Below are 11,414 nucleotides of genomic sequence, written 5' to 3' on the forward strand. Positions count from 1 at the left end.
TTCTTAGGGATCCATCAAGAGCCCAGATCACTCCTAAGCTTCTGATGCTATATAGCTGTATGCAAAACATTACACAGCTCATTCTGCATTCTCTATGCTTTCAGTTTGTATTAAGCCACTTAGACAAATGTTTCATCATGCACATTTAATCTGGCCAGTTAGTTGACTGGAAAAAATAATGCATCTAAGCATATGCAGAGTGTCTCTCTCTCATCAAACTCACATCTACCCACATGCTTCTTGGCCATAGCTTCCAGGCATACTTATACCCTGACACTGAATTTGCAATCTGCACTGCAATCTGTAAGCCATCTACTTCTGCATCTTAATTTCCACATATATATGTATATATATATGCACATAAATACACAATATGAATCAGAGAGAGCAATAGTAAAGTAACAAAAAGGAAGTACAGTATAACAATGGAAACTTGTAGTACACACAGGAATGCATACCCAATAAAATATGTGAAATTACATTTTCCTGCACTTTATTATACCAGTATGTTATAAACACACTCCACTTTCTAAAAAATGGTCATACAGTTATCTGCCTGCTCTGGCTTTAGTTAAATCAGTCATATTTGCCATAACCCACACTCTAATTATCTAGTCTTTGAACGAATAGGCCCTTATTCCTCCCACCCAATTATGACATATGGTTACTTGAGCAGTGGTTAATAAATGCTATCTGCAATATCCTAATTTCAGTTACTTTATTAACATGGCTGCAAAAAATTACAAGATTTTTACAGTATTCAGAGTAGCCTTATGTCTTACTGCACAGAGGACACAATAGAGGACAGCACTCTATTTGAAGGGCTGCCAAACCCTAATCCAATTTGAAGGCAAAGAAGTATAAGAAGAGGCGGCAGAGGTCTTGAAGTTGCCCACTAACACGTAGCACCTAAGAAGACAGCAGGCTGGGCAGGCACGCAGGTCACTTGCCCACTGTCTTCCTCCCCATGACGGTGAGATGTGTAATATGTTTTAAGTATAACAACTATGTCTAAATTTGCAACTACCGTATTTTTCGCCCCATAAGACACACCGGACCATAAGACGCACCTAGATTTTTTGGGGGAAAATAAAGGTAAAAAAATTTATTTCCCCCCCCCCCCAGGTGCGCTGCGCTACACCAGGAGCTTGGGGCGTGCGGAGCTCAGCGCGCCGCAAGCTTCTGCGTGCCGGCAAGGTCTCCGCTAGCGTGGGAGAGCCGGGCGCCTCTCCCAGGGCTAGCGGACCCCTGCGCTAATCCAGAAGCTTGGGGCAAGCTGAGGTCAGCGCGCCCCAAGCTTCTGCGTGCCGGCAAGTAGTCCGCTAGCCCTGGGAGAGCCGCGGGGCTCTCCCAGGGCTAGCGGATCGCTGCGCTATACCAGGAGGTTGGGGCGTGCTGAGCTCAGCGCGCCCCAAGCTTCTAGGTGTGCGCAAGCAGTCTGCTGCCGCCCCAAGCCTCGCGCACCCGGCAGGAGGTCCCACCGGGTGCGCGAGGCTTGGGGCGGCAGCGGACTGCTTGCGCGCACCTAGAAACTTGGGGCGTGCTGAGCTCAGCGCGCCCCAAGCTTCTAGGTGCGCGCAAGCAGTCCGCTAGCCTTGGGAGAGCCGCGGGGCTCTCCCAGGGCTAGCGGATCGCTGCGCTACACCAGGAGCTTGGGGCGTGCTGAGCTCAGCGCGCCCCAAGCTTCTGCGTGCGCGCAAGCAGTCCGCTAGCCTTGGGAGAGCCGCGGGGCTCTCCCAGGGCTAGCGGATCGCTGCGCTACACCAGGAGCTTGGGGCGTGCTGAGCTCAGCGCGCCCCAAGCTTCTGCGTGCGCGCAAGCAGTCCGCTGCCGCCCCAAGCCTCGCGCACCCGGTGGGACCTCCTGCCGGGTGCGCGAGGCTTGCAGACACTCGCCCGAAGCAGGGGGAGCCCTCCTGAGGGCTCCCCGTGCTTCGGGCGACAGGCTGCCGCCCCAAGCCTCGCGCACCCGGTGGGACCTCCTGCCGTGCGCGCGAGGCTTGCAGGCATTCGCCCCATAAGACACACCCCGATTTCCCATTCATTTTTGGAGGGGAAAAAGTGCGTCTTATGGGGCGAAAAATACGGTATGTTAGCATTTACAAATTGTATACGAATCTGTATCATCTTTCTGGTAATAAGTAGCCTCCCCAGTGGTGGACCTTGGGGCCTCAAATTTCAGTGTCACTCTGTGCAGCACAAAAAATCAGCACCCCCTGCCTATCACACTCCATTCTAATGGTTATGGCGTCTCCAAGGCTCTGCTCTGCCCCCAGTGTGAATGAACCAGTCACGCTCCCCTAAATCTGCCTCTGGCCTCCCTATCCAATATACACATGGATATAACATCTGCACCTTCTCTGTGTACAGTGGTACCTCTGGTTAAGAATTTAATTCGTTCCAGAGGTCCGTTCTTAACCCGAAACTGTTCTTAACCTGAAGCACCACTTTAGCTAATGGGGCCTCCCGCTGCCGCTGCTCCGCTGCTGCGTAATTTCTGTTCTCATCCTGAAGCAAAGTTCTTAACCTGAGGTACTATTTCTGGGTTAGCGGAGTCTGTAACCTGAAGCATCTGTAACCTGAAGCTTCTGCAACCCGAGGTACCACTGTACATGGAAACAGCCAGAGAGGAAGATGAGACATCTCAGGGCCACATTTGTTGAAGACTTCATTGAGTATGAAAGGGTTCCAGTTTGCTAAAATGCTCTGCAGACATTTCAAACAGCTGCTGAGGTCCACAGCAATTCCATTAATTTAGGATTAACATGCACATTCTTTGAACATTACAAAGCTCTTAAATGCTGAAGTGCTTTCTGTGATAGCAAGAGTAGAGAAATATAACTGGAAATCTGGGTGCATTTATTTAAATAAATTACAGCAAGTTTCCTGTCTTGCTCTGGTACTTTTGAAGATATGGCTTGCTTGGGGGTGAGCAGGGGGTGAGAGAGGGAGAATATCATTTTAGATTAATCATACAATAATAACCTGTACTTGAAATTCGTTATTTACTGTTTTGCTTGTGATGAAAACAGTAGCATTTCTTTCCAGAAGTAGTAACTGGAAATAGAAGACTATTCAAGTGTTGTTGGTAACATTTCATTTTATTAGGGCACAGAAGATATCTGTGCATAGTATTTGAATGGATCATATCATCACTAATATGATAAGTGAGGGTGGGACTTAAGTCTATACAGACAAACTTGGGAGAAAGAGACTAATGCAAAATGGTCAATCCCCAAAGCAATCCTGTCCCTACCACCCCCAGGAACACATATATTGTAGGGGTGGGGCCCACAGGACATTTTGCAATGCAATAGCCACTTCACGCTAATGCAGTGATTAATATAAGCAGGCATTAACCATTCCGTATTGTTATGTTTTAATTTAATCACATGCTGGTGACTTTGAATTTAAGGGAAAAGGGCACAACTAAGATAGCAATGGTCTTTCAATAATTAACACTGTGAATTATTAAAGGGCCTAGAGATATTATCCCTCCATAGCTGCACTATTGCCCACCCCAGTTTGGAAACTGCCAAGTGACCAAGTGCCAATTTTTTAAAAAGCCAAAAAACGTCCACCCCAGCCAGAAAAAATAACGCCATGTGCTCATGCAGCAGTGCTTTCAATGACCATCCTGCCAGCTAGGCAAACAAACAGAGCCAAAGCCAACAGAAATAAAACAATAATATAATCAGTCATGGAGGGAGATGTAGAAACTTTTCAAGCTCCTTCTGCGTTGGTCAGTACATGCAGCGAAGGGGACTGAAACAGGACATCACTGCTTTCTTTCATTTTTCAGTTCTTGACTTGAGCAGATAAGAGGTCACTTTGAGACAACCTGTCCACTGAAAATTTGTTTACACAAGGTTTGTGGGAAGGTTATAGACAACAGCATCTATTTAATGAGCATTCATTCCAATTTGTTCGCAGTGGGCTTATGTAACACCGTGTCAAGGAAGTGCTATCCAACACTTTCTAGTGCATTTTTGTATCACTTTTCTTACTGCAGAAAGTATGACTGGGAGGCAAAGAGCGCCAAATTAACTTTAATGGTGCAACCAGTGGCAGAGGAAGGGGCGGATGCCATTTCTGAGGGGGGTAACAAGAAGACACCCCACGGGAGACTCACCCCGTCCCACCAGCACGGCAGCGCGAGCTGCTACCATAGCGCCGCAGCGGCGTGTGAAGCATCCCTCTGCTGCCACTGCAGCCGCAAGTGGAGGATCCCACCAACATCCGTATGGTGCTCAAGTAGCGGTGCCGGCAAACCGCCAGCAATGCATGTGCGATGCCGCTACATACGGCCCATTCGCGTGCCCAGTACATAGCGGCACCACACATGCATCGTATGTGCAGTGCATGTGCATGCGCTGCTGGGCGGTTTGTCCCGCCTCCAACACCCTGCACTGGGTGCTGGTTAGCCTTCCTTTGCCCCTGGGTGCAACCTCAATTTGCTAGTTTTTGCTTGAGTCCCAGCCACAAAATGACAACAGTCTGGAAGCACCCCAGGAGTACAAATAGGTGAAGTGGGAGAATTCATGGACATGGGATGTGGATCATGTAAGAGGGAGATTTTGGATTCTGCTTACTGGTCTGAATTCCACATCTTTAAGGAATCATTTGCACACATATATGGGCAACTCTTGTAGGTTCCCCTATCCATGATCTGTAAATAACAACAACAACAACAACAACAACAACAACAACAACAACAACAACAACAATAATAATAATAATAATAATTTATTATTTATACCCCGCCCATCTGGCTGAGTTTCCCCAGCCACTCTGGGCGGCTCCCAATCAGTGTTAAAAACAGTACAGCATTACATATTAAAAACTTCCCTGAACAGGGCTGCCTTGAGATGTCTTCTGAATGTCAGGTAATTATTTATCTCTTTGACATCTGTTGGGAGGGCGTTCCACAGGGCGGGCGCCACTACCGAGAAGGCCCTCTGTCTGGTTCCCTGTAGCCTCACTTCTCGCAATGAGGGAACCGCCAGAAGGCCCTCGGCGCTGGATCTCAGTGTCTGGGCTGAATGATGGGGGTGGAGACGCTCCTTCAGGTATACAGGCCCGAGGCCGTTTAGGGCTTTAAAGGTCAGCACCAACACTTTGAATCGTGCTCGGAAACATACTGTAACCTTCACGGATCCCCCTGACCTAGAATGTAACAGTTATGAGGTCAGCATGAATGATCCAATGCCTCTTCCACATATTCATTTGCTATTTAGCAGCTTGCAGAGTTCGTTGCCATCATCTTTCACTCACAACAAAACCAGAAGGGCAGAAGAATAAAAAATTAACAATTTAAAATCCAAAAGTTAAAAACAAGCTGCTCAGTGGTGGAATGACCTAACCTATCCTTATGTGCGTTAAAAATGCATAGAAACAAAGCCCGTCAGTGCCGAACAGTTTGTATGAAAAAGTAATAGAATGGCTGAAATTATTGGCAAACATTCCTGTGAAAAGGGGAAATAACTCTCCTTGATCTGCTGGCCACAAATCCTTCATACCATAATAAACAAAAGCAACCATCTCATTTCTTTTAACACCCTTGCTGGCAAAGGCAAACATGAAGCCTTTTCACATAAGGACAACCGTATGATTTCTGCATTCCATTTCACACATTCAGCCGGGAGGATGCTGCAGCACTGTGATGCAATACTGTACAGCCACACTGGGAAAGTAAGCCGCTTCTGGCGAACCAGAAACCACCGCACAGAAATGCTGTTTACCTTCCCACAGGAGTGGTACCTATTTATCTACTTGCACTTTGACGTGCTTTCAAACTGCTAGGTGGGCAGGAGCAGGGACGGAGCAATGGGAGCTCACCCTGTCGCGGGGATTCGAACTGCCGACCTTCCAATCGGCAAGCCCTAGGCTCAGTGGTTTAGACCACAGCACCACCCGCGTCCTGCTTCAATAAATGAAATGGCACTTAAGTGGAGTTAAATATCGTACTTGGAAGTGATTATGAGGACAGAACATTCACTATAGCTGAGTTCATTATCTAGATAAAACAAAACTACGCCCAGAGAAACTTCAGTGTGCAGCACAAAACACAGAATTACATATTGACATTTACAATCTGCAGTATTATAATTATTTTAAATTCATCCCTGCCTTGAAAATAATATTAATTTACATAAAACTTTTCATACCTGAGTAGCCCACAAGGCTAGTCTTGAGGTTAAAACAGCATAACTATTTGCTCACTTCAAAGTAAGGTTGTTTAGTTTTATTAATCACTGGAAAAGAAGAAAAATGGAGATCACCCCCCAAAAATGGAGAGGAGAGGGACCTCAGGAAACAGTTTAATTAAATTAGTGAAAATACATTTGGGGTATAAAACTCTTGGGGGAACACAAGCAGCTCTTTTATAATTATTTCACAAAATGCTGCCTCTGGTGCTGTCTGTTAGATCCTCCTCAAATAGTATTGTTTGATTCAAACTATCAGTATTTTAGAGGGACGCAGGTGGCGCTGTGGTCTAAACCACAGAGCCTAGGGCTTGCCGATCAGAAGGTCGGTGGTTCGAATCCCTGTGACGGAGTGAGCTCCTGTTGCTTGATCCCAGCTCCTGCTCACCTAGCAGTTCGAAAATGTGTCAAAGTGCAAGCAGATAAATAGGTACCACTCTGGTGGGAAGGTAAACGGTGTTTCCATGCGCTGCTCTGGTTCACCAGAAGTGGCTTAGTCATGCTGGCCACACGACCCGGAAGCTGTCTGAGGACAAACGCCGGCTCCTTCGGCCTATAGAGCGAGATGAGCGCGCAACCCCAGAGTCGTCCACGACTGGACCTAACGGTTAGGGGTACCTTTACCTTTATCAATATTTTGCTTACATCTAACCTAATAAAATAATAAGAGCCTGCTGGATCAGGTCAATGGCTCATCTAGTCCAGCATCCTGTTCTCCCAGTAGCCACCTGCCAGCCCACCTGCCAGCCCACCTTGGCCCCAATGGCAGCAGCATTTTTTTAAAGGAAAAATACAGCAGGACTTTCAAAATGGAATAAACAGGCTGGGAAGCTAGGAAAGAAACCCAAGACAAATTTGTTAATGAATAGGTGCTCATGGCATTAGCCCAGCCATCTTTCTGCACCAAAGGACACTGTGCGATCACATCCGCTGGAAGTCAGAACAACTTCATTACCAACAACTCAGGATGTGCTTTGGCAAGGGGAAGGCTGACTCTATTAAAATGTTTCAAAATTTGCTGGTATGTTTTTCCTTTTTTAGAACGGTGGTGCTTTGTTGCATAGCATTACACTGTAGCTTCGTTTAATCTTGGTAGTTTCTCAATTTCATCATTTTATATATATTGTATTTTTTTTACTTTGCAATCTTCTTAAGGACTGTCATATTAAGTGGTATATAAATATATTGAATCAATGAATACACACTAGGTAGAGGCATATGGTGTTGGTGAAGTGGGATTCTCCAAGAGTAGAAGTAATGGCTGGAGCAGTGTCATTCATAGGGTCATTTTTTTAAAAAGTAGCCTAAGTCTGGAGAATGTTCTTCACCAAAGCTTTCTTGATTGGGCAGGAAATGAGCCAATAGTTCTGGGAAATGCTATTAGATGAAACTTTTTATGCAGGAAAAACTATTTGTAACCCCTTTAGGGAAAAGAAAATTAAAGTTAATTGCCAAAATGATGGTGTGCTCTTAATTTTGCTATTACCGTATAAGCAGTGGCTGGCTGAAGAGGTAATTTCTACTGAGCATGTCCCTGAGTGATTTCAGATGTTGCATACTTTTGTTTATTAAACGAGCATTCCAGTTAACTCCCATCAACAAAACAGAAGGCAACAAAACAACTGTAGAAAGGAACACCAGCACAGGAACTCTGAAGACACTCCCACAGTTTTGGCAATGTCACTTCCACCCATCAATCACACCCTGTCTAAAAAAAAAAAAAAAGCACTGGGTACACCAGGTAAAAGAATCTATCCACAGAGATTAGTTCCTTATTAATGATGTGCTGCAATAGCTAACTCCCACAACTCCCACAAAGAGAGAACCCAGGAAGTCTTAACTACTACTACTACTACTACTACTACTACTACTACTACAACTAATAATAATAATAATAATTTATTTTTGTACCTCGCCCATCTGACTGGGTCGCTCCAGCTACCCTGGGCAGCTTTCAACAAAATATACAAAGACACTACAGAACATCACACATTAAAAAGTTCCCAATACAGGGGTGACTTCAGATGTCTATGGAATGTCGTATGATTATTTATCTCTTTAACATCTGACAGGAGGGCAGGCACCACTACTGAGAAGGACCTCTGCCTGGTTCTCTGTAACCTCGCTAACGAATGCTAATTAATGGGTGCTAAACAAGGCCATCCAAAGGAAAAGGAAAGGAAAAGGATCTAGCCATCCAAAAGATACCAAAGAAAATAAAACTTGCCAAGGAAATGGTACAGGGCGATAGTTAGTAACTATCGCCCTGTACCATTTCCTTGGCAAGTTTTATTTCTTGCATACTTTTACAGATCCTTCTTCCAGATCTTTCTCACAGGACCTCAGATGGAACCTCACAACCTTGAAACACATTGCAGGTGTCATGAAGGCAGGGCAAGCAGATAACAAGCCTATTACTCCATGCTAATCTTGACTTAACTAAGAAAGATGGCTTCCCTTTTTTTGTAGATCTTTATGACTACAAACAAGATCTGTGAGCTGAACAATGTGCCACATTACTACACCAGAAGGTGTCTATTTCTCTTTCACTTTAACCCAGCTGCTTGTGTGATCATAAAACGGGAAGATTCTTTCTCCATTCATCCATATTATTTTACCACTTTGGAGCTTTTACATGCCTTGCAAAAATAAGCACTGCTAATAATCAAAGGAATATCAAAGTAAAACGTGAGTCATTGTCTAATTTTATTATTATGAAGTAGTTCTTAAACAATTCTACTGGGAAGTATCTTATACACGTGTTATTATTAGGTCTGAGAGTGGCCTAAAATTTCTGTTGATAATTTTCTATGAAATCGAAGGGAGGGAATACTGTTATCTCCTTTTTGTCCTTTCCCTACAAAGTGCACTAAACAAGCAAATCCCGCTGCTCTCAAAGAGAAATTATCATTAGTCACTTGAAAATATTTTGAAATAGCTTTACAATATATGTACATATTATGTCTCCATTAATGTGAGAGCACTAATGTGTGCGCCAAGCTTCTATTTTTACTGCTTTATTCAGAACTGGAAATGCACCTGGTGCTAGAATGTTCCCACATGTCCAGTTACAAATGAGTGCTAAAAATATGGTAATTTGTGTTAGAAGATGTGGGAGCCTTTTCTACCTACGCACTGTTGCTGCGCTTCACCAATCCGGTTCAGTTCATTTCATCAGTCAACACAGAATATCCGTGTTCAATGCTTTCTATGAAATATGCAGAGGGAGAGAATTTCTCTACTAAATGAAAATCTCGTTTCTTTCACCAAAAAAATTACCAGGAAACATGACATTGAGGGACTAGGCTAATCAGCCCCCTGCACTGATAATATCCTGCTTGGTTATTTTCATCCCATAAAACAAATTGCTCCTGCGCAGGCCAATTTGCACTGGTGAGGTTTTGACTGTGACTCAGCATTCATTAAAAGAAATATAATTAGCTACAGTTGCTGGAGTTTAGTGTGCAGACATCTGTAGGTTACAGACATTAACTAAGAGATTATTAGCCAATTACGATGTCAGGAAAAATATGTTGCAGCTAATTTAGTCAGCTATTTTAAAACGTGGCTCTGAATAGGTGTATTTTGAAGTATCAAAAAGCCTTAAAATAGGTACGGTGTCCTGCATTCGCTAAAAGAAGTAAACGAGAAGCTGTTTGTTATCCCTGGATTTGAGGGTTGGTGCCTATTTCATATGCTCAGTTCATTCAGACAGCCAATGTCACCACCTTGTGATGATTTATAAATAGCCGCACAGTCATGCTGGTGTGGAACTGGGTCATCTGAATGTGTGCAAAGGAAGAGGAAACAGGGATGATTCTAGAGGGAAGCCAGGAATAGTGATGGTTCCTTTCAGAAAACCCATGTGTCTGATATGAAAAGTAGCAAAAGCATGAGACACTTCGGGTTGTGGGTTTGAGCCCCATGTTGGGCACAAGATTCCTGCAATGCAGAGGGCTGGGCTAGATGACCCTCGTGGTCTCTTCCAATTCTACAATTCTGTGGTTCTAGGAGTCTAAGATCATTAGTCCTTCTAGCTCAGTGCTGTCTACAATACAGGAATATCTCCAGGATTTCAGATAGGAGCTTTCCCCAACTCTACCTGAAGATGCCAGCGACTGAGCCTGGGATCTTCTCTATGCAAAACATGTGCTTTTTACCAATGAGCTACAGCCCTTTCCCAACTGTCAAAAATAAATAAATCACTGTATATATATAATGTCTGGGTTTGCTTGCAGCTGGTTTTAATGTTGTTGTTTTTAAAACAAACAAACAAACAAACAATATTTTGGGGAGAACCATACCTCAGTTCAGTCCTTGGCATATTTACCTAAGGCCCTGAGCTATTAGGTAAGCAGTTGATGGGGGGGGGGGACACGACTCTGCCGGGGATTCTGGAGAGCTGCTCCCAATCAAAATAGACCAGGTGTTGTTGGACTACAGTTCCCATCATCCTTGAGCATTGGCATGCTGACTAGGCCTGATTAGATTTGTAGCCCAATGTCATCTAGAGGGCACCAAGCCTGGAGTAGGCAGCATTGTACACCTGCAAGGGACCCCCATTTAATGGTAGATGGTAGAAGCAGCTTTGTACATAGGGAACCTCTGTTCCCCAGATGTTGCTGGATTACAGCTCCCAGCATCCCTGACCACTGGGCATGTGGTTGGGGTGGGTACGTTGGGATTTGGAGTCTGACAGTACCTGAAGGGTACCACATTGGCTGTACCTAGAGTAGACACTCACACCTAGCTTAAAGGAATGTGTGCAGGGAATGAAAAGACCCAGTTCCTGCCAAGTCAGAGGGGAGGTTCCTGGGAATGAATCAAGGCTGGGTGTGGTGAGATAAAGCCAAGGCAAAGCGGGAGAGGGTGGAGAGAGAAAAGGCTGTTGCTTAGGTTCTCACTGTCTGCATCTGGTAAAAGTCTTAAGATGGAGCATGGAGATGGAGGAAACCCACACATTGCTTGCATGCTATTTTGTGCTGTTTTGGTCAGCCTAATAAAGCTATTGCCCCAATATGTATCTTGGAATTTATTTATTTTTTTGGACCAACGTGACTAAGTTGACTTTTTATGGCAATCCTGTAACCCCCATTACAGTTAAGGGGTTGCGAAATAATGTTTATCTGACATTATATTAATTGTGAGATATAGTTATATCAATTACAGCATATATAAAAATGGAAGCCACACATTGACACTTGTTAAA

This window comes from Podarcis liolepis (assembly GCF_965112155.1).
Source record: "Podarcis liolepis genome assembly, chromosome: 8".
NCBI classification, from domain to species: Eukaryota; Metazoa; Chordata; class Lepidosauria; order Squamata; family Lacertidae; genus Podarcis; species Podarcis liolepis.